Genomic DNA, 25,164 nt, shown 5'->3' on the forward strand with positions numbered 1-25,164 from the left:
GACAATCCGATCAAATTCTCGGGGATTGTTATCACTTTCTGCTTTTACAATGATAAGTGCTGATCTTCCCTCCCCAGCCCCAGTCCCTGCATGGACGAGGATCTCCTCCACCGAACTCAAGACATGAATTTCCACTAGGTCTGCTCTGTTTCCTGTGCAGAGGTGATCGAAGCTGAACTATTACCCCCTGTTATGAGCGGAGTTATCACTAATACTTTGGAATCAATCAGCCGGGCTCGTGCAGTTGGGGAGTAGCAGGGAGAAGTCAGCTGGCAGAAAGAAGGGCTCGACTCACTGGTATTCAGAAGAATGAGGACTGACCTCACCGAAACCTATCGAATGGTGAAAGGCCTCAACAGAGTGGACTTGGAGAGAACGTTTCCTATGGTGGGGAAGTTTAAGACTAGAGGGCAACTCCTTAGAACAGAGGGACATCAATTTAGAATAGAGGTGAGGAGGAATTTCTTTAGCCAGAGTAGGTGAATCTGTGGAACTAGTTGCTACAGGCGGCTATGGAGACCAAGTCATTGGGTATATTTCAGGCAAAGGTTGATAGATCTTTGATTAGTCAGGGCATTGACGGACACGGGGAGAAACCAGGAGTCTGGAGCTGAGAGAGAAATGGCTCAGTTATGGTGGAGCAGACTCGATGTCCTAAACGGCCTAATTCTGCTCCTATACCTTATGGTCTTAGAGAGCATCTGTCGGTCTAACCTGCCTCTGTAATGTTGCTAAACAGAGCAATCACAGTAATTAATTAACTCTTCAATGTCGAAGGTGTATCAGGTCGTTGTTACAGTTGCAGAACAACAGAGGCTTACAGCACAGAAACTCTCAGGCTACCTCTGCCTGCCACAACAGGCAGCGTCTCCCTGTGGACACCCATTTTAATCCTACTTCCCATTCCCATTCTGACAAGTCAGCCCATGGCCTCCGCTATTGACGCTCTCAGGTTGGAGGTGAAACACTTCATATTCCATCTGGGTAGCCTCTAACCCGATGGCATGAACATCAATTGCTCTAAACTCTGGTAAATACTCCTCCCTCCCCCATTTTGGCTTCCTTCTTACCTCACCTTCTTCTGGTGTCTCTCCTCCTTCCCTTTCTCCCATGGTCCACTGTCCTCTCCTATCAGATTCCTTCTTCTTCAGCCCTTTATCTCTTCTGCCAATCAACCCCCAGCTTCTCACTTCATTCCCCGCTCCCCCACCAGCCTAACTTCACCCTCACCTATCACACTAGAGCTTGTGCTCCTTTCCCCCACCACCCCACCCCACCTGCTTATTCCAGCATCACCTCCCTTCCCTCCCAGTCCTGATGAAGGGCCTCGGGCTGAAATGTTGACTGTTTATTCATTTCCATAGATGCTGCCTGACTTGCTGAGTTCCTCCAGCATTTTGTGTCTGTTCTACAGAAACACCATATCTATACCAGCGATCAACTATCCACTTTCCTAATCTCAGTTACCAGCAATTTTGTTCCTTCAGACTCTCTCCAAATCTTTTACTTCTTGCTGTGCCCTGACGTACCTCCTAACATGTTAATCTCGATTGTCCTTCTCTCCTCCAAACTAAGAGAGGGGTTAAAGGTCGACCTGAATAAATGTGGTTAAAACTTATCACAGAGCGTCAATAGGTTCATCCTAATGCAGAGTGTTGCTGGGATTGTCGGTGCAAATCCATCCCAGCCGAAAGTACTGGAACTGCCACCTGAACGCATGTAATGATGAAAAAAGGCTCAACAACAGAACAGACCAACACTGCACGGATAAAGGCCCTTCAGCGCAACCAGTCCATGCTGACCCATGGTACCCGGCCAGCTAGCCCCAATTTCCTGCATTCAGCCCGTATCCCTCCAAACCACAGGCTCCTAACCTTTTTATGCAATGGAGCCTTACCACTAACAAGGGGTCTGGGACCCCAGGTCAGGAACCCCTGCTCCAAACCCCTCCATGTACCCATCCAGGTCAGGAACGGGAACCCCTGCTCCAAACCCCTCCATGTACCCATCCAGGTCGGGAACGGGAACCCCTGCTCCAAACCCCTCCATGTACCCATCCAGTTCAGGAACGGGAACCCCTGCTCCAAACCGCTCCATGTACCCATCCAGGTCAGGAACGGGAACCCCTGCTCCAAACCCCTCCATGTACCCATCCAGGTCAGGAACGGGAACCCCTGCTCCAAACCCCTCCATGTACCCATCCAGGTCGGGAACGGGAACCCCTGCTCCAAACCCCTCCATGTACCCATCCAGGTTGGGAGCGGGAACCCCTGCTCCAAACCCCTCCATGTACCCGTCCAGGTCGGGAACCCCTGCTCCAAACCCCTCCACGTACCCATCCTCTCTCACTCTAACTTACTGTCCCTGGATTGGGACCTTTCTACCCCGGTTTCCATCCACCTTATCCATATCTCTCATAATCTTAAGCTCTTCTATCAGATCACCTCTCATTTTGCTATGATCCAAGGAATCAAGGCCTAGTCTGGCCAACTTGGTCCTACAACACAGGCACTCTAGTCTTCACAGCAGTCTCATAAATCCTTTCCACACCCTTTCCAGTTTAACCAGGTCTTTCCCATACAGGACGGCCAAAACTGTACACATTACCCCAAGAGCAGCCTCACCATCAAGTATGCAATTGCAACAGAACATCCCGACTCCTGTGCAAAATATCTTCTTCACCACCTTGTCTACCTGTGACGGCACCTTTAATGAGCTGTGTTTTAACTGAGTCGTTAATCATCTGCATGGCTTGAAGGGAAATGCTAACATCAGCAAGGATAAGACAGTTGAGATGGAACCGAGTTTGTGCCCTACCTGTTCCATTCGTGGTTCTCTCACTTTGCTACCGGTCTGTTTGCGAGAGGCCCCTGCAGGACGACATACTGGATGGGATCTGGAAACAGTTGAGAACGAGATGAGTTAGTAAATAGGTTGTAAGATGTTCCGCATTCCTATAGCAACTTTCATCCACCCTAAGCGAATCATTGTGGTATTGTAGCAGCTCATTTGTACACAGCAAGCTCCCACAAACAGCACTGCAGTCATAGCCAGAGGTGGGTAACAGTAGTGCAATGCTTGACAGCACCAGTGATCGAATGATAGGGATTCAATCCCCACCACGGTTTGATAGGAATTTGTGTGTTCTCCCCGTCTCTGCATGGGTTTCCTCCAGGTGCTCCAGTTTCCCCCCACATTCCAACAAACAGACGTATGGGTTCAGGTTAGTGAGCCATGGGCAGGCTACGCTGACTGGAGACATGGCAACACTTGCGGGCTGCCCCAGCATATACTCTGACTGTGTTGGTCATTGGCGCAAATAGCGTGTTTCACTCTACACTTCGATTTTCCAATGTACGTGTGACAAATAAAGCTGATCTTAAAATCTACTGTTTATCCGCCTATTTCAAACAATGCTTGAAGAAAGCTTGGTCAGGACTTCAGGGACAACTCCCCAATATTTTCAAAATAGAGCACCTTTTGTAAACTTTAACTCCAGCCGGGAGATGCACAGGGGTTCGGTTAATTTACTTCCCTGAAAGTTACAATCTGAAGAACAGATGTAATAATGTCATTCAAGAGGCACTTTGTTGGGCAGAATATGCAAGGAATAGAGGGACATGGATCCTGTGTCGGCAGAAGACAGTTAGTTTAATATGGCATCATTTTGCCTGCTGCAACAACAGGACTACAACAGACACAACTTCACTGGCTCTACGTTCTGTTTTAGAGCACCTAGACAACGGCAAAACGTATATCAGGGTTCTCAGCTTTCAAAGCCATTCTCCGCTGAGTACTAATTGCCATTCTTTTAAACCAGAGCCTCTGTACCTCCATCTGCAACTGGATGTTCAACTTCCTCATCAGGAGACCACAGTCAGTACAGAACGTGACGACATCTCCTTGTCGCTGACTATCAGCACAGGTGCAACTCAAGCACCATTCAAAACTCCGTCTATATATTCACTGATGACACTTCTGATGTTGTTAAAATCTCAGATGGTAACGAGGAGGTATAATTGGCTGGTTAAGTGTTATCACAACAACAAAATCACACTTAATGTCAGCAAAATCAAAGAACTGATTGGGGACTTCAGGAGGTAGAAATCAGAACACACACACTCATTCAGGGGTCAGCAGTGGGAAGAGAGACAGCTTCAGTTTCCTGGTTGTTAACATCTCAGAGGACCTATCCAGAGTCCAGCACATTGATGAAGTCACAAAGAAGACATGCTAGAGGTTACACTTCATTAGAAGTTTGCGGAGATTTAGTATGTCACCAAAGCCTTTTGCAAATTGCTGCAGATGTCCGGCGGAGAGTATTCTGGTTGAGTGTCCCACTGCCTGGCATGAAAGCTCCAATGCACAGGATCACAAGAGACTGAGCCAGATTCATCGCGGGTCCAACCCTCCCTTCATCCAGGACACCTTCAAGAGATGGCGCTTCAAGAAGACAGCATCCTTCATTAAAGACCCTCACCGCCCAGGACGTGCCCTCGTCTCATTAGCACCATCGGGGAGGAGGCACCAGAACCTGAAAGGCCACAGCAATGATTTAAAAACAGCTTCTTCCCCTCTGCCATTAGATTTCTGAATGGTCCATGAACATCACTGCATCATTCCCCTTTCACACTTCTTCATCTTTGGAACTTGTAGTATATTATTTTTACATCTTGCACTGTACTGCTGCCACAAAACAACAAATTTCACAGCACAGGCAGGTGACAATAAACCTGATTCAGAACCAGCAAATACTCACTGGGGAAAGGACCTCCCTCTATGTAATACTTGTTACATACACCTGTTAGGGTGCATTCTCCAGTTACCTTACAAGGTAACAGTAGCCTTCAGACAGGAGCAGATGTCATCAGGTGGTTCCCAACCTTCACCTAGTGTTTCGACCCTTAATCACGACACTTTCTAGTTGGTGGGCCAGCAGTGGTGGCCAAATCACTGCCCATCTGCTCCTGGCTTCCAGCTTCCCTCCTCTCGCCTACTCCAAATCCAACAAGAGGTTCGTTCTGCCTCTTCCCCCATCCTACGAGCTGCTTGTTTTTTGCTCCCTTTTGTCCAGGCCCAGATCTGACAACAATCGCCATGCTGATTTGGCTGGGAAACCTCTGCAGCCGATCTCCACAGGAAACAACCATGCCAGCCATCCCTTGTCTTTACACTCCTGCACTAAGGGCTGGTACTTCAAGGCCTTTCTCTCATGGGCCTCTTCCCATCCCTCCTCCCATGGTACAGTCAACTCAACCAGAATTATTTTCTTGTCTTCGGTTGACCACAGTACAATGTCCGGGCATAGGGTTGTGTGCACCACATCCGGGAACTGCAGCCTCCTTCCCACATCGACCCTCATCTCCCAGGACCTGGCCATTAGCAGCAGATTGGGCTTTGGTAGTTTGGTTACGAAAGGTCTGGCTCCCTCTTTGATGAAGGTGATGGCCTTCCTCATATCTGTGCCAGCCGTCCTCTTCTTGCATCTCTCCCGCTCTAATGTGTCAGCAAGAGCCAGAAGCACCTTATCATGGCACCACCTATACCGTCCTTGAGTTAGAGCTGTTTTACACCCGGACAGTATATGAGCCAGTGACCCCTTTTGACCACAGAGCTTACAGTTTGGGTCCCAGGATTTCACAGGCAGTGGAACAAGGGTCCCAGGGTGCCTGGACAAAATGGGATCTGTCTAAGCGCAAGATCTCATGGGCAGAATTATGGAGACTGGAGCCCTTTTGTATTTCCTTCCTCTTGTGATCCGTGTATGACACCCTTCCTTCACCATTACATCTGTACACATGGGGGATGAGAGAGGACTTACACTGTGATATCATTTCATGCAGCAAGACCAGACTCAGATATCAATGTGCCATGCAAAACTATCATCTCGTTGGGCAAGAGTTCCACAACTCAACACCAAGGGTGTGACGAATAGTCATTAAACCTTTCACTTGGCTTCCTTTGCGGGTTTCATTTAAAGAGGCTTTGATGTTGACAACATAATCATGGCTCATATTCATAAAGCTGGAGTGTATTCAGTACACTCTGAAGTGCCGATATCTGCCCTTTATCAGCCCGACACAAGCTCTAGTTAAGAAGACCTCCCACACAGATGAGTACCTCCGTGGTTAATCAGGGAGGTCCCAGAATCAGAATGAGAATCAGCTTTATTGTCACTGACACATGTCGTGAAATCTGTTGCTCTGTGGCAGCAGTACAGTGCAATACAAAATATAAATTGCAGTAAGTATTTTAAAAATAAAAAGTAGTGCAAAAAGACAGCAAAATAGTGTTCATGAGTTCATTAACCATTCAGAAATCTGATGGCGGAGGGGAAGAAGCTGTTTCTAAACCATGGAGAGTGTGTCTTTAGGCTCCTGTACCTCCTCCCTGACGGTAGTGACAGTGAGGGTCCTTCACGATGGACCAGGCATTAACTTTTAAAGATGTCCTTCGTGGGGAGGCCAGTGCGCAGGATGGAGCTGGCTGAGTTCACGACCTTTTGCAGCGTTTTCCAATCCTGAGCAGCGGCCCCTCCACACCAGACCCTGATGCAACCAGTCAGAATGCTCTCCGTGTATAAATTTGCTGGTCTTCGCTGACGTAGCATATCTTCTCAAGCTCCTAGGGAAATACAACGGCTGCCATGCCTTCTTCGTAATTGCATCGATGTGTGGGGCCCAGGATAGATCTTCAGCAGTGCCCACACCAGGAATGTGAAGCTGCTCACCGTTCCCCAGCTGACCCTTCGATGAGAAGTGCTGTCGGGCCTCTGGCCGGGCATGAGAGGTGTTACAAATCAGCCAGTCTCCAAAGTGCTCACAAATTGAAGAGGGCAGGTGAGATTCCACCTTTTGCAACAAGTGGGAGAGACCTAAAAGAGATAGGTCTTGGATGAGTGTGCTGCCAGGTCCGTCAGGGTTTTCACTGGGTGCTACAGCTTCCTCTCATGGCACCAGAGAGGTTATGGTACCTTGCCCACATGCTGTTATTACAGTGATGGAACCTGGGGGGAGTTCGATGGGATAAAATGGGATTAGCATAAGATAGTTGCATGAAGGTCAGCACAGACTTGATGACTGAAGGGTCTGCTGCCTCGCTCTGTGAGAAATGGGCTTTCAGAAAGATGCCTAGATCCCAGCGAGGGGGTGAGGGAATTTGCAGGAATCAGGGGCTTCAGACCTGAAGACAGAAGGCAGAGCACCTCGAGGAAACCCACACGGTCACATGGAGAACAAACAAACTCCTTATAGACAGCAGTGGAATTGAACCTGGACTGCTGGCGCTGTAACAGCGTTAAGAGAATTTGAAAGACTGACCACCCTCCAGGAGAAAGGCACTCAGCATTTAGCCATTACTTTTAAACAGTGACCGTGAGTTCAAGGTTCTCCCCCTTCACATCCACCAGTCGAGACCCTTCCAGACAAGTCACCTCTCAATCTTTGGAACTCCCGCTGACTTCTAGCAGTGCTTCAGCTCCCAGCGACTGGCGCCTCTTGCGTACAAAGCTAACCCTGTCCAACACGTCCTCACGTGCCAATCTGCCCACGATAATTATTAGACCAGGAAACTGCTTCTGCATTGCTCCCAACATTTCTACATCTTTGCTTTAATAACAAGACAATGGCAGTGCAACACTATTACAGAATCAGCGGCCCCGGTTCAGTTCCTGCCAGTGTCTGCAAGGAGTTTCCAAGTTCTCCCTGTGACCGTGTGGTGCCCTGGTTTCCTCCCACAGTCCAAAGATGTAGGGTTACTGTAAGTAAATTGTGGGCATACTATACTGGCGCCAAAGCATAGCTGCTTTGATTTGATGCGAATTGCCCATTTCACTGTATTTTTGATGTACGTATAATAAATAAATCTAATCTTATCTTAGAATCACGTTTATTGTCACTGGCGTTGTGAAATACGCTCAAACTGCTGGAGGAACTCAGTAGCTAGGCAGCATTACAGTCAACATTTCAGGCTGAGACCTTGTCTCGGCCCAAGACGTCGACTGTTTCCCCTGCAGCATCCTGCTCTGGATTTCCAGTATCTGCAGATTTCCTCCTGTTTGTGAAATATGCTGCCCTCCGGCTGCAGGGCAGTGTACCACATACAAATGACCGTCAATTACAGGGGGTGTGGGATCAGTTGGTGATCTTCCAAGTGAGGAGCTGAATGCCCTCACTTTGTAATGTTGCAATCAAACATCTGAAAGGCATTTGAGCCCGAAATGAAACCTCCTTCCTGAACACACAGTCGGAAGGATTGAGCCCAAGATGGAAGGATTGACCGGTATGTGGATTAGCAGGGGAAGGGCTGCAGGGAATTGCTTAAGGCTTAAACTATTAATTGTAACTGATCCGGGGATCAGAGAATCTGAATTCTCCCCATTGTATTTCTCAGATACCATGACAGACAAAGGACTCACATTTCTACCCAAAGTCACTACGGGAACTTCCGATGAATGAATGGGATTGAAATACCTGCCTGGTCTTGTCACTCCCTAATCTTAATACCTAGTCATCCTTCAGTGCACCCCTTCACCTACCCTGGTCACAAACTCTGGAATGATCCCACCTTGACAACCTCTCACCTTAAAGATTGTAGAGGTAGATACCGTGGAGAGCATTCTGACTGGCTGCATCACTGCCGGGTAAGGAGGAGCCGCTACACAGGATCAGAAACGGCTGCATGGGGTTGTAATCTTAGTCAGCTCCATCATGGGCACCAGCATTCCCATCACCAAGTCCAACATCAATGACACCTTCAAACGACAATGCCTCATGAGATGGTCCCATCACCAAGTCCAACTTCAATGACACCTTCAAACGGCAATGCCTCACGAGATGGTCCCATCATCAAGTCCAGTATCAAGGACATCTTCAAACGACAATGCCTCACGAGATGGTCCCATCACCAAGTCCAACATCAATGACACCTTCAAACGGCAATGCCTCACGAGATGGTCCCATCATCAAGTCCAGTATCAAGGACATCTTCAAACGACAATGCCTCACGAGATGGTCCCATCACCAAGTCCAACTTCAAGGACACCTTCAAACAACAATGCCTCACGAGATGGTCCCATCATCAAGTCCAGTATCAATGACACCTTCAAACGACAATGCCTCACGAGATGGTCCCATCATCAAGTCCAGTATCAATGACACCTTCAAACGACAATGCCTCACGAGATGGTCCCATCACCAAGTCCAGTATCAAGGACACCTTCAAACGACAATGCCTCACGAGATGGTCCCATCACCAAGGACACTCAACACCTGGGACATCCCTCTTCTCATTACTACCATCAAGGAGAAGGCACAGGAGTTGAAAACACACACTCGAGGTGAAGCAGCCATCCACCATCTAGACTGCCGAATGGTCCAACAACACTACCTTATTATTTTGCTCTCTTTTTGCACCATTTGTTAATTCTTTTATACTTCTGATCAAAACGTATAATTTTTATGCATCGCACTGTGCTGCTGCCACAAAACAACAAATGTCATGGCATCTGTCAGTGACAGTCAACCTGATTCTGATTCGGGTTCTCTTTCAAATCGACCTTCCCAACGTTGTAACTAACGTGCCTGCGTCATAAAGTCCAGCCTTTGTAACAGCCCAGCAGCCTCTCTGCCTCCTAAGTAAGGTAGAGGAATAGAGAGCGATGTAGGAGGGAGGAGTTACATTGATCTTGCAGTAGGCTAAAAGGTTGGCACAACATTGAATGGATTATGGCAGAGGGATCGAAAGGACGTAGAGGTGAGTTGAGGAAGATTCTTTTAACCCAGGGAGGGGGGATGGGTTTGAATACACCACCCACAAATGAGGAGTAAGACATTGTGTCACTTTATGAGATCACAGCTAATCTGATCATAATCCCGACTCTGTAACTACACCAAACAAATGATTGTGGATTTCAAAAAGGGTAAAACGAGGGAAGACACACTGGTCCTCAGAGAGGGATTAAAAGTGGAGAGAGTGAGCAGCTTCGAATTCCTGGGTGTCAATATCTCGGAGGATTTATCCTGGACCCAACATATCGATGCAGCTACAAAGAAGGCACAACAGCACCTATTTCATTAGGAGTTTGAGGAGATTTGATTTGTTACCAAAGACTCTTGCAGATTTCTACAGACGTACAGTGGAGGGCATTCTAACTGGCTGCATCACTGTCTGGTATGGGGAGGTGGGGGCGGCTCTACTCAGGACCAAAATAAGCTGCAGAGAGTCGTAAACTTAGTCAGCTCCATCAAGGGCACCAGCCTCCATAGTGTCCTAGACATCTGCAAGGAGCAATCCCTCAAAAAGGCAGCATCCATCATTAAGGACCCCCGTCACCCAGGACATGCCTTGTTCTCATTGGTACCATCAGGAAGGAGGTACAAGAGCCTGAATGAACAGCTTCTTACCCTCTGCCATCTAATTTCTGAATGGATACTAACACCATGAACACTACCTCACTGCGTTAGTTTTATTTTTGCACTACTTATTTAACTATTGCGTGTGTGTGTGTATATATATATATATATATACACACACACACACACATATACACACACACACACACATACATATATACACACACACACATACATATATACACACACACACACACACACACATATATATATACACACACACACACGCCATAATTCATGCTTTTTTCTATACTTACCATGTTTTGCATTGTACTGCTGCTGCAAAGACAGCAAATTTCATGACATATGCCGATAATATTGAACCTGATTGTGATTTTGATTTATTGTTACAATATTAACCCTGGATCAATTCTTCCCTCACCCAGATTTAATATAAAATTCACCCACATCAGGCAAAGACCAGATCCAGAATTGCCTACCCTCTGGTTATTGGGGATTGGAGAGCTGTAATCTAGGGAACTGCACACATGAAGATGAAAGATGGGATTTAGCTGTGGAGCTATTTTACAATCATGATGAGCCAAATGACCACCTTGCGTGTAATTCATTTTCCGTGACTCTTTCAGAAAACCCAATGTGCACAAGATCTAACAGTCAGCTCACCTGATGTATTTGAGATACAAGTGTTGCTTCTGACCCGGAAAGCTGTGAATTACTGCCCCCTAGTGGGCAAGAACAAACTGCAGCCCACGAGCGGGGTTTTTGACCCAGATGTTAGCAGGCTATTCAGCTTTCTAACCCCATTACTATGGACTCCCTGAATGGGGACTCGACTAAAGATTCTGCAAAGGAAGCAAAGGCTGCTCTGTCTCATCTATTTTGGATTTGCAATGCAAATGGAGAACCAATCTGAGAACAATTGCCAGTTTTCACTATTGGACCACAGCCACTGTAATACTACCTAACACCACCATGCGGGGCTATGCACCGACAACGGGACGGGCACAAACAGCAGATGCTACTTCTGTGCTTCTGGACTGGTGCAGAATGTGTCAGCAGCAATTTTCTGTCCTCTGGCACACCCCCAACCCCACATCTGATCTCCCCCCCCCACCCCCCACACTCTCTCTCTTCTTCATCCAAAATCTGTCCCTTTCCAGTCTACCCTCCGCCTTCCGTGCCCCTTCTGTTCAGACTTCTCTCGCCTCCACCTTCACTCTGACCTATGTTTCCTGCCCCGACCCACTCCAACGTCCAGGGACAATGACAAAGGACATCCCCTCGCATCAGGCAGAGAGCACAAGAGCTTCTTCCCCTCTCCCATACGATTTCTAAATGGACATTGAACCCATGAACACTACCTCACTTTTTTGTTATTTCTGTTTTTGCACTATTTTTTAACTTAACTATATATGTTTACTGTAATTGATATATTTATTTTTTTCTACGTTATCATGTATTGCATTGTATTGCTACTGCTAAATTAACAAATTTCACAACATATACCCGTGATATTAAACCTGACTCCGATTCCTCAGTCACCAATAAAGACCACGGACCTGAGGGACTTTGCTGTGTGTGCCACTTTCAAGGCACAGGCTCTCCCTGGGTTACAAATACCCAATTTATGAAGTCCTGTACATACGATCGAGGGAATGGGAGACCATTGAGATGGATAGGAACAGATTTTCCGGCTGTAATGAGTGACTGCTGGCCCCCGTTTCAACGGACAGGTTTCCACCTCTGAGCAATAGAGTGGAGGAAGTGCCAGGAAAATTGCTCCCTAATTAACTTCCAGTGGGGTGTGGTTTGGCTGAACGCACTAGACTGAAGGAGAGAGAAATCCCTCCTCCAAACACAACATCAGCCCTGGACCAGTTGCGTGTAGGACCACCAATGGTCAGGCTCCACTTTGGGAGCATCCCCTGTCAAAACAGAACTACCCAGTGAAAATGCTTAAGCTCTGATGATTGTAAATCATACTTGGCGAGCCTGCTGTCCCTAAATATTAGAACCAAAACATCTAAAGATTAAATGTTAGCTTTAATTGTCACATGTACATCAAAACATACAGCTATACTACCATCATGTCGGAGGTACAGGAACCTTACGTCCCACACCACCAGGCTCAGGAACAGTTATTACCCTTCGATCATCAGGCTCTTGAAGCAATGTAGATAACTTCACAACTCAACATTGAAATCATTCCACAACCTACAGACTCACTTTTACAGACTATATCTTATATTCTCAATACATTTTATTTACACAATTCATCTTCTTTTGCTCACAGACTGCTTGTTGATTTTTTTTTGGAGTTCTTCATATAAGACCATAACGCCTTAAAAGCTAGGAGCAGAATTATGCCATTCACCAATATCTTTTATTGTATTTCTCATTTTCCTGTAAATGCTTGCAAGAAAATGAATCTCAAGGTAGTATGTGGTCATAAGTTTTACTTTGACTTTGAAGTGAAGACAGCGTCACGAACTAACAGGGTCCGAGGATCGTGTTGGGAGCAGCCTGCAGATGTCGCCATGTTTCTGGCACCAACATAGACTGTCCACAATTTAGTAATCCTAACTAGAATGAGAATCAGAATCACAATCACTTTATTGCCAGTGTGAAACATACCAGAATTGACTGTGGTTCGGTGCCAAGCATAAAACACAGCGCAATACCATAACAGATAACAATAGCAATCAACAATTTACAAGGCAATAGGTCAAACAACCATGAGCAATCAACAATTAGCAGAGTGGTCACATGCACAAACATCAATAATCAAACTTAATAAATGTGAATATATAAACAAACTCAATAACTACCAACAGAACAGGGAGAGTAGGAAAGGCCATTTAAGGATGTTGTGCAGGGACAGTTAGAGTATTACACCTGGGTGAGTTGTGTTGAGAAGCTGGGTAGCTGCAGGAAAGAATCCTTGGAGATGACGTGTGGTGCTGGTGGTGATGGACTTGTAGCATCTCCCTGATGGCAATTTGGTGAATGGGTGACCGCTCGGGTGGGTGGAGTCAGGAGTAATTTTTCCAGCTCTTTTTTTCGCTCTGGCAATGAACAGATATTTTAATGTCAGTACCTAACAGCCAATGATCTTCTCCACTGAGTGAACCACTTACTACAACCGGGACTTGGAGAGGGAGGAGGCGGCGGGAGAGCAAACATTGATAGAGGTGGTCACAACATTCTCAATGATGGCTGAGTAAAAATTCATCAGGATACGCCCTGGGATGTTACGTTTCCTAAGCTGGTGTAGGAAGAACAATCTGTGCTGGGCCTTCCAAGTGACGAGCGTAAAGTGCTGGTCCCACTTCGATGTATCGGTAACGGTAGTCCCCAGGATTTTGAATGAGTTGACCACAGACACTGCCTGGCCATTAATTTCCGGGGCGGGGGGGGGGGGGAAGGTCGGGGGTTGCCAGCATAAGACAACCCTCAGTTCCATTGCCTTGATAGCATTAGCTCCAAGTCAAGTGTGACCCTCAGGTTCGGTAGCGGTTTAATCTTGGGGACGACAGCCTCCTGCCCGGCCAAACTTGAGAAATCTTGTTTGGGTGGACACTGTGCGATGTGTCCCCTGTTACAAGTCAGTACCACGAAATAACAAACAGTACACAATATGCAATTAAACGATTGAGCTTTATATTTCTTAATTTAACTATAGGTTAGTAAAGACACAAAAAAGTAAAAGGGCCCGTTCTCATGAAACAGCCTAATGAGCAACGTTGGAGCTCACTGTTTCCCCTCTGTTCATTCTCCATCGACTATCTCCTCCGGTGTCGACTCCCGACCCCATCCCAAGTTCTGCAGTCTATGACTTCCCCGTTCTGGCATCTTCTCTCTCCATCTTCCGCTGAACAAAAGACCGCGAAACCTTCGCTCGGGCCCACAAGAAAGAAAAACATCTCCCCTCATCAGCTAGCGCACATTCCAAAGTCCCCATTATCTCTAGTCATAGCCCAAACACTGCTGCTACAGAGAAACCATTACATGAGCATGAAACATTACAGCGCGTTACACCAGCACATTGTGCTGCAGGTCAATCTATCTTTCTTTGATAGCAGGTCACATCGTCATTACGGGACCATTTACAATGGCCAATTAACCTACCAACTTGTACGTCTTTAACTGTGGGAGGAAACAGGGACACCCGGAGGAAACCCACATGGTCACAGGGAGAACATACAAACTCCTTACAGTCAGCAGCGTGAACTGGACCTGGAACCCCAGTACTGCAAATTGTTGTGATAACCACTACACTTCATGAACGTTTCACAAGTAATACTTGAGTTTTATGAAAGACATACACTTAGATACACAATATAAACAAGGAGAGCCTCTAAATCGGTGGCAGCCAGCTCAGAGTCAGGCACCACCTGGTGATGAACTTGTACGCCTTTCGAATGAGGGAGGAAACTGGAGCACCTGGAGGAAATACCCAGGATCACAGAGAGAAAGTACAAACTTCTTACAGGCAGCAGCGGGATTTGAACCCAGGTCACTGGCACAGTAAGGCGTCGTGCTAACCGCTGCACTACTGCACTGTCCAGCACGAGCAGAGGCAGCACAGTGTCTTGATGAAGGGTCTCAGCCTGAAGCGTGTTTATTCATTTCCACAGATGCTGCCTGACCTGCTGAGTTCCTCCAGCATTTTGAGTGTGTTGCTTTGGATTTCCAGCATCTGCAGAATCTCGTGTTTATTGTTCACAAGCAAACTAATCGTGTGAGAGTTGGGTTTATTTCACACCAGGAGTTCCCCACCATCCACACCAACTTCTCATAGCTACCATCAGGACAGAGAAAGATCACCAAGTTCAAGAGCAACTACTTCCCTTCAACCATTCTGTTCTTGAACTAACTGGCAATCCCCAATCATTACAGTGCAGTGACACTAAGACCATTTCAAAGGACTTTTTTGTTTTAATTGTGCTCTTGCTTGTAAAAACTGTGCATAATTTATGTTTAATGTGGTTTGCCTGTTAGTGCTGTTTATTTGATGCTATGAGCCTCTGATGCCACGAGGGGTCAGGTTTTATTGTGCCTGTACACACATGTACTGTACTCCTATGTACGACAATAAACTCGACTTGGAAAACCTAATTGTTTGAATTAAAATTAATGAGGTGAAACTGAGAGGGAGTAAAAGAAAAAGACGGCTTGATTTAAAACAGCAATTGGTAAATATGATATAACCAGCTCAATGCAAAGCTTCTTCTGAAGCATCAATGCATACTTGTCATTTCTTATAAACTGACCCAAGTTCAGATTGAGTTTATCAGCTCACAGGCAGACCGCCTAGGGCAGGGGTTTGTCACACCCACGGATTCGACAGCGCAGTAGATACGGCAATTGCGCTTGTGAATACGCACGTGTCAGCTAATTATTATTTCATTGTGATGGTATTTAACTCCATACTTGTCATACTGTTTGTCAAGACTTGGACAGAGCACAGTAACGCTTCGCTGCCTGTTTACATTCGGCCTTGCTTGAGAAATTGAACTGTCGAGTCAACTGACTCTGGAGACTAGTGGTATTCGTTTCATATTTTAGATGTTCTTTTCAGCCACAGGTAGGCTTCGTTTTTCCAATTGAGAGTTTTAGTTAGTAGCCCTGTTTGGCCTAGCATTTATCGTTTTCTTTCCCCTCTTAACACTGTTTGCATTAAAGTTTGTGAACTATCGACCCGCTTCAGTGCCTCTCACTCCGCACTTGGGCCATGTCCGAACCTGGTGACAGGATTTCCAACCTGAGGTGCAATAAAAAGGTCGGAAATCTCTGACCTAGAGCTTCTATTTCCTCATGTGATGTCCCAGCGATCTGCTGGGGAGGATATCTTGCTGGCCAAGGCAATGTTGAGTGATGGGGATGCGTTGTTGAACTCGGACTGCAGGTAAATACAATGTGGAGAGCTTCCTGGATGGGTTGACTGGTGTATTGGAGTGGGAAAGGTGGGCAATGTTCCAATTAGTGAATGGAATGCAACCGAGAGTTATCACATGACCACAGATACCCTGAACAAAGGCCTTGCTCATAAAGTATCTCTGGAGAACCAGCTGGATATGAGGATCAAAATGAGGGAATTTTCCTTATGCAGTGTTGGATGTTGCGGACTGAAGGTCACACCTTTACCATGTGGTCAGCTGCTGAAGGTCACACCATGTGGTCAGCTACTGAAGGTCACACCGTTACCAAGTGGTCAGTACTGAAGGTCACACCATGTGGTCAGCTGCTGAAGGTCACACCGTTACCATGTGGTCAGCTGCTGAAGGTCACACCGTTACCAAGTGGTCAGCTGCTGAAGGTCACACCATCACCATGTGGTCAGCTATTGAGGGTTACACTGGTCACCATGTGGTCAGCTGCTGGCTTGACTATTGCGTCAATATTCAGTTGTCATCTTTCTCTAGTCTGTCCAAATCTGCAAAGTAGACAGAAGGTACAGCACGGAACGGGCCCTCCAGCCCGCCATAGGACAAAGGAGCCGATTTAGGCCCTTCAACCTATCGTGTCTGCTTTACAATTTGATTGTGACTGTTTTTATTTTCCCTCTCAACCCCTTTCTCCTCCTTCTCCACATAACCTTTGACACCTTTCTAATCAAGAAGCTATCAACCTCCCTTTAATTATATCCAGTGACTTGGCCTCCACAGCACTCTGGGGCAATGAATTCCAGAGATTCTCCACCCTCCAGCTAAAGAAATTCCTTCTCATCTTTGTTCTAAACTGACTTCTTTCTAATCTGCGGCTGTGCTCTCTGTCCAAGACTCTCTCACAATTGGAAATATCTTCTCCATGTCCACTGTATCTAGGTCTCTCAAAGCATGTCTGTGTTGACCACAAAGCCAATCGAACTAATCCCATCAGCCTGGAAATGATCCATTCCTGTACATGGGCCTGTGTTAATGCCTTTAAATGTTGTTCCACCACTTCTGGCAAAGTGGTACAGCATTTCTTCCTCGCTATGTAACCTTGCACATTCAATACCATCATCCCCTCAAAACCAATCAATAAGCATCAAGACCTTGGCCACAATATGTGCAGTTGGATCCTGGATTTCCTCACTTGCAGACCCCAATCAGTTCAGATTGGCAACAACAACTCCTCCACAATCTCCATCAGCACAGGTGCACCACAAGGCTGTGTGCTTAGCCTCCTGCTGTACTTGCTTTACACTTATGACTGTGAGGCTAAGCACAGCTCCAATACCATATCCAAGTTTGCTGACGACACCACGGTCGCTGGCCCAATCAAAGCTAGTGGAAAATCAGTATAGAGGAGGCAGATTGAAAACCCGGTTTGAGTGGTGTCAATACAACAACCTCTTACTCAAGGTCAGCAAGACCAAGGAACTGATTATTGACTTCAGGAGGAGGAAACTGGAGGACCATGAGCCAGTCCTCATCAGGGGATCAGAGGTGGAGAGGGTCAGCAACTTTAAATTCCTTGTTGCAATCGTTTCAGAGGACCCATGCTGGGCCCAGCATCTAAGCGCCATTACAAAGAAAATGCACGGCAGTGCCTCTACTTCCTTAGAAGTTTGTAACGATTCAGCATGACTTCTAAAACTTTGACAAACTTTTCTGGATGCGTGGTGGAGAGTATATTGAGTGGCTGCATCACAGCCTGGTATGGGAACGTAGTTGATATGGCCTAATCCATCACGGTAAAACCCTCCCCAGCATTGAGCACAGTAACAGGGAGCATTGTTGCAGGAGAGCAGCATCCATCATCACAGACATCACCACCCAGGACATGCTCTCTTCTTCCTGCTGCCATCAATAAGAATGTACAGGAGCCTCAGTATTCACACCGTCAGTTTTAGGAACAGTTATTACCTCTCAACCATCAGGTTCTTGAATCAGAGGGGATAAGTTCACTCAACTTCACTTGCCCCATCATGCAAATATTTCCATAACCAATGGGCTCACTTCATCTCATGTTCTCGATAGTTATTGCTTATTTATTATTATTACTATTTTTTTTTGTACTTGAACAGTTTGTTGTCTTTTGCACACTGCGTGTCCGCCCTGATGGTTGTAGTCTTTCATTGATTGTATTATGGTTATTATGTGTCATTTGTGTTAACAACCAACGCAACCTGTGGACGTGCTGAGGACAGCCGCTAGTGTTATCACACATTCTGGCATCAACATAGCATAACCACAGTGTTCATCAGAGCAATACAAGCAGCAGTAACAACAGCAACAGAACAAGCTAACAACAGCAGAAGTCCCTTTGCCACTCACTCACACACATAGAGAGACCTCTAACACAAACACAGGCCACCTCCAGGCCTCACCAGGTCTCCTACCTCCACTCTCTGGCCTGGACTCACATACTGGCCTCCAGACAAGACTCTGACCTTTCCCCCCTATTTGTGCCTCTCTTAGTTTTCTTATAATTCTGCCAGCTCAACCCTCAGCCTCAACACTCAAAACAATCCAAGTCTGCCCAACTTTTTATCATAGTTGATGGTCTCCCATCTAGACATCATCCTGGTGAACAACGGGAGCCTTCAGCCACACACCACCAGGTTCTGGAACAGATGTTAACAGTTATCAGGTTCCTAAACCAGTCTGGATAACTTCATTCCCCCAGCTCTAAACTGATCCACAACCTACAGACTCACTTTCAAAGACTACTGTCCAGTGGCACTGACCTCGGTAATAATGAAGCACTTTGATCAACTGGTCACGAACTGCATTACATCCACCCCCGCCCTCTCACTACATTGAACCGCAACCTGCCTGCATATCACCCGAATCATTCCACTGACAGTACAGGCTAACCACTTCCTGTGCACATTAACGTCTATCCCGTGGAGGGAGTTGGAAGCATCAAGTTTCTGGGAGTGCATATGATGGATGATCTCACTTGGTCCCTCCATACTGCCTCCTGAGTCATGAAAACACAGCAGTGCCTCCACTTCCTGAGGTTTCCTACCCCATTCTAACTATTTTCTACTGAAGCGCCATTGAGACTGTCCTGAGTGTCTGTATCACTGTCTATATGGGAACTGCATGGCACCTGCGAATGATTGTGAGGACTCCCGAGAGAATGATCAGGGTCCCTCTCCTGTCCCATCCAGCACAAACACCAATTTGTCAAGGACCCACCCTGTCTGTCCCACAATCTGTTTTGATCACATACCATCAGGCAGAAAGTACCACAGTATAAGAACGAGCACTGTTATGGCTGGATAACAGCTTCTTCCCCAGGCTGTGAGGCTTCTGAAGACCAAACCACCACCCAGTATGCATGGCTTATGATAACGCCAACAGCATCAGACTGTTGTATATTTAAATACATGCCTTATATGCACGTAACGTCAAATGTACATCTGCAGAATATTTTTATCTGTTAATATTATTGAGATAATATTATTTTGTGCTGTACATGATATACGTACCGTGCTTTACTCCTTGGTCCCAGAGGAACATTATCTCGTTCAGCTGTGCACATGTGTACAGTTGAATGACAGTGAATTTGAACGTGAACTACTTTTCTCCCATGACAATGAGGGCAGAAAGAGGAACACCCCTCCACCACTCCTCCCTGCCTTATATGACCAGGTCCTCTCTGAATCCAATCCGTCAACTCATCTTTACCCCATGTGACTTCATTTTCTGTGCCAGCCAACAACAAATCTCCCAGTCAAACGCTCTACTAAAGTCCATGCAGACAACATCCACAGATGCTCTACTAAACGCTCTCTTAATGATCCACTAAAGTCCATGCATACAACATCCACAGGCCCACCCTCATCAGTTATGAGAGGCCTAGATAGAGTAAATAAAGAAAACCTGTTTTCCCATAGAATGTCTGATACTAGCAGAGAGACCAGAAGGGAATACAATATTCCAACTGTAACCTTATCAACATCTTGTACAACCTCAACATCCCAGCTTCTATACTCACTTCCCTGACTGGTGAAGGACAATATGCCAAGAACCTGCTTCACCACACTGTCTACCACGGGCACCACATTCAGGGAACTGTAAAACATAATGTTTTACAACCCACCAGGGCCCTATCATTTACTGTAAAAGTTCTCCCTTCATTCGTCTTCCCAAAGTACTTCCCGAGGGTGGTCATCTTGTCGTGGTGGAGAGGGTTGAGAGTTCCGGAGATCGTGAGTGATGTCATCTGGAGCTTAGCTCCTGGTAGGGTCACCAGTGGCAGTACGGTCAAGGGGGTTTGTTCCAGTCAAAGAAGGATCCAACCAAGACCTCAACAGTGAAGCTAGTGGAGGTTGATGACACATCACAAAGGCAGTAACGGTGGAGGAAGGTTGCAGCAGTGCTCTGCCATCTTGCATTTCATACCCCAATCTGTCAGGGACCATGTGGTGAATGCCATTGCGTCAGCCTTCCCACGTTAAGCAAAGTCGTGCACAGGCATTGTCCATTAAGGGAACAACCCCTTCGGGGAACATCATACTTGACTCGAGTGATCGCACTAGTGCTACTTCCCAAAATGCAACTTTTGGACTTGTATTCTCCTGGTGGATGACCTCAATGTTCTCAACTCCATCCCTAATAGTCTTTCACTTTGAGCTGAAAATTTAATTGATGTTGCTTTTCTCCAAGGAGGCTTTTAATATTTCCTTGATTTTTTTTTCCCCTCTCTGTCTGTTAATTGCTTCCTAAGACAGCTCAGAATACAAGCTCCTTTTTGAGAACAAAAGCCAAACTGAAAATAAAAGCAGAATAATGCTAAATTCAGTTCATCAGGCTCCTGAGGGAGAAACAGAGCAGACAGATGAGATTGATTACCTTCCATCAGAACTAGTGATAAAGCAAATGAAATTGCAGAGTAGGAGGAGGGGGCAGAACAGTCCGTGATGGGATAGAAGCCAAGGGAGATTACAGAACAAATAAGATGGTGTGAACTAAAGAAACCCTGTAAATAGGATAAATGGCAATTCCAGGATCAAACTTAAATCAGGATCCTCGGTGTAGAAGCTGGAAGGCTCCAAGTGCTGGTCAGTAGGTGAGGTGAAATGGAGGGGTCAGAGTGGAAGTGATGGGTGTGTGGAGGAGGGAGGGGAGAAAATAAAAGTTGTAGATGACCAGAAGATTTAGGATCTCACTAACACAATGAATAGTGTTGCATCAGTGTTTGGTTCTCCACTGATGTCCGCCCAACCCAAAGGTATCAGTTGCATCTCAGCTGGTGGCACACTTTTCCTCAGTAGCAGGAACCCATGGATTGAAGTCCCACTTGGGACACTTATGCATGAAGATCTTGGCTTGCTGTGGTCGGAGAAGTAGTAAAGATATCATCCTTTAGATGATTGGTTAAACTGAGGTTTGTGCCAACACTCTCAGGTGGATTATCTTGAGTTGGGAATTATTCTTCTTTCCTGCTCCTTGCTCCACCAGCCAACACTGCACCTCTGGGTGCACCTGATTATCATGTTCCCCACAAAGCAATAATGCCTCTTTAGGAAGAGACTAGGCTTTGGCGTGAGTTCAAGTTAAAGAGGCCCTCTGGTTTGCCACCTCCTTCCCTTTATTCCATGTCCCACTGTCCTCACCCAACAGATTCCTTCTTCAGTTCCTGTGGCTGGTACCATAGCACAGCTGACAGCACCAACAACAATCATTCCGTGCTCAATTCCCACCAGTAAAGAGTTTGTACGTTCTCCTTGTGACCGTGTGAGTTTCCTCGGGGTAGTCCGCTTGCCTTCCACGTTCCAAAGATGTACAGTTAGCGTTAGGGTTAGTAAGTTGTGGGCACTCTAAATTGGTACCATAAGCATGACTCCAGCACAATTCTCGCTGATTTGATTTGACATACATGACCCATTTCACTGTATTTTGTTGTTTCAATGTGAATGAGACAAATTAAAACTCATCTCTACCTCTTCCCCATCACCTCCCAGCTTCTCACATCACTCTCCCACTCCCCAATCCATCCACCTTCCCCCTCACCTGGCCTTCCCCCATCACCTCTCTGCTCCTCAAATCATACCCTCTCTCCCCAATCCACCCACGTTCCCCCTCACCTGGTCTTTCTCGATCACCTCTCTGCTCCTCATATCACTCTCCCACTACTCACATTCCCCCCTCACCTGGTCTTTCTCAATCACCTCTCTGCTCCTCAAATCACTCTCCCACTACCCACGTTCCCCCACACCTGGTCTTCCCATCACCTCTCCGCTTCTCAAATCACTCTCCCACTCCCCAATTCACCCAAATTCCCCTACACCTTGTCTTCCTCATCACCTCTCCGCTCCTCAAATAACACCCCCACTCCCCAAACACCGACATTCCCCCCTCACCTGGTCTTCCCATCACCTCTCCACTCCTCAAATCACACCCCCTCTCACCTGGTCTTCCACCTCACCTCTCAGCTCCTCAAATAACACCCCCACTCGCCAACCACCCACCTTCCCCCTCACCTGGTCTTCCTCATCACCTCTCCGCTCCTCAAATCACTCTCCCACTACCCATGTTCCCCCACACCTGGTCTTCCCATCACCTCTCCGCTCCTCAAATCACATCCCTTCTCACCTGGTCTTCCCCATCACCTCTCAGCTCCTCAAATAACACCCCCACTCCCCACTCACACAGCTTCCCCCTCACCTGGCCTCATCCATCAGCTGCCGGTGGTATTCCTCCCTCTCTCCCCCCCCCCTTCCAATCCTGATGAGAGGTCTCAGCCCAAAACGTCAGCCGTTTGTTTCTGTTCTTGAATACTGCCTGACCTGCTGAGATTCTCCAGCATTTTGTGTGTGTGAAAGAACATACCACCAGGCTCAAGGCCAGCTTCTACCCCTGTTGTTCAAAGACTATTGAGTCGTTTCCTAGTACAGTAAGTTAGACTCTTGACCTCACCGTCTACCTCATTCTGATCTTGGTCTTCATTGTTTCCCTGCGCTGCCCTTTCACTGCACCTGTTGCACTTTATTGTTATTGCTACATCACAACACTGTGTATTGATCGGATCTGTATGAACAGCACGCAAGACAAGATTTTCACCATAGCTCGGCACTTGATTCCAGTACCAATTCTTATGCCAAATGGAGTGCAATGCTCTATAGCTGGGTGGGAACGGACAATCAGAAATTAGTCACGCAACCTCAACAATACAGGGATGGGGATACTGTATTCTTGCAGCACTTGCCATAAATATATTGCCTCTACCTGCCTTTGCCTCCTTTTGCGACATTACGATGGATAGCATATTCAATAAAATGCAGTGCAATTGTCAGGTTCAGGCTCCAGCTCATGACGTGTTGGACAGGTCGGGCTATAGTCCTCCTCTGGTAGCTCCTCAGTCAGTCCCTCTCTAATGTTTGAGTCTACTTACTTACTGATTTATTTTATTCAGAGACACAGTGTGGAACAGACTGTTCCAGCCCAATAACCTTTGTGTACAAGATGATGAGAGGCATTGATCGTGTGGATAGTCAGAGGCTTTTCCCCAGACCTGAGATGGCTAACACAAGAGGGCACAGTTTTAAAGTGCTTGGAAGTAGGTACAGAGTAGATGTCAGCGGTAATTTTTTTTTACACGCAGAGAGTCGTGAGAGCGTGGAATGGACTGCCAGCGATGGTGGTGGAGGCGGATACGAAAGGGTCTTTTAAGAAACTCCTGGATAGGTACATGGAGCTTAGAAAAACAGAGGGCAATAGGTAATTTCTAAGGTAAGGACATGTTCGACACAGCTTTGTGGGCCAAAGGGCCTGTATTGTGCTGTAGGTTTTCTGTGTTTCTAACCTGTGCCACCTAGCAACCTCAGCCTAACCACAGGGCAATTTACAATAACCATTTAGCCTGCTAACCAGTGTGTCTTTAGACTGTGGGAGGAAACAGGAGCACCTGGGGAAAACCCCTGCATTCACGGGGAAAAGTACACACCCTTTATGGGCGGCACCAGAATTGAACCTGACACCCTGGGCTGGAACCGTGTTGTGCTTACCACTACTCTACTCTGGCACCCAGCTGAACGGTCAAGAGTTCAAACTCCGGAGCCTCAAACTCCGAAGTTCAGCTCAGGTCCAGTATGGAGAGGGTGCTGTCCTACCTGTAGCACCAGGAAACCTGTGATACCACAGTGCGACAGGAGAATGTTTCCATTGTCCCCAACTCATGGGTACCGCTGGTGGATGAGAAACATGTGTTATGCAGCACACAGGTACCTAATCACTGAAAGTAACCACAATTATCTTTGGAAACTTGTAAGGAGGTGCTCCCCTGAGCACAAGACAGATGGTTTTAATGACGCAAATGCTACAATTGGCTTTTGTGTCAGGAACAGAGTTCTTAAAAATATTTACATGCATTTGCCCTTGAGTGTATCCCTTTCTGACAAGCAGTTTATCTTGCACTTCCTGTTAACTTTCAGTCTTTTGTATAGTTATTCATAAATTCTATTGTGTTTCTTTATTTTCATGTAAATACCTGCAAGAAAATGAATCTCAATGTAGTATATGGTGACTTGTACTTTGATAATAAATCGACTTTGATTCTAGCTTTTGAACTAGACAGGACAGAATATCTTTCCATTTGTAAGGGAAGGAACTGTTTGGAAAATAACTTTGGCAAAACTAAAATTAACGTCTGGTAATCTAGGTACATGGTACTGTTTCTCTCAGTTATGTGATTAGAAAATCGACTTTGCTCAGAGTAGAATATGAGAAAGACCATTTATAGAGAATATAAAACAGGGTGGCACAGGAACAGGGCCTTAGTAGGCGTTTTATTACTTGTTTAATTAGTTTGGCACCACAGGAATTGCATCAAACTGATTATACGTAATTAA

At 46.4% G+C, this 25,164-nt stretch overlaps 1 protein-coding gene across 4 annotated transcripts in view; it reads right to left on the reverse strand.

Moving 5' to 3' along the window:
* Positions 1 to 25,164, reverse strand: part of LOC134358780 (leucine zipper putative tumor suppressor 2 homolog) — a 238,084-nt gene that overhangs the window by 151,825 nt on the left and 61,095 nt on the right. For all 4 annotated transcript variants that reach the window (XM_063071257.1, XM_063071260.1, XM_063071256.1 and 1 more), the window contains one exon: positions 2,818 to 2,896. The gene's annotated coding sequence lies outside the window, so the exon portion shown is untranslated. The remainder of the gene's footprint in view (positions 1 to 2,817; positions 2,897 to 25,164) is intronic.

The sequence above is a fragment of the Mobula hypostoma genome, chromosome 19, assembly GCF_963921235.1.
Source record: "Mobula hypostoma chromosome 19, sMobHyp1.1, whole genome shotgun sequence".
Taxonomy (NCBI): domain Eukaryota; kingdom Metazoa; phylum Chordata; class Chondrichthyes; order Myliobatiformes; family Myliobatidae; genus Mobula; species Mobula hypostoma.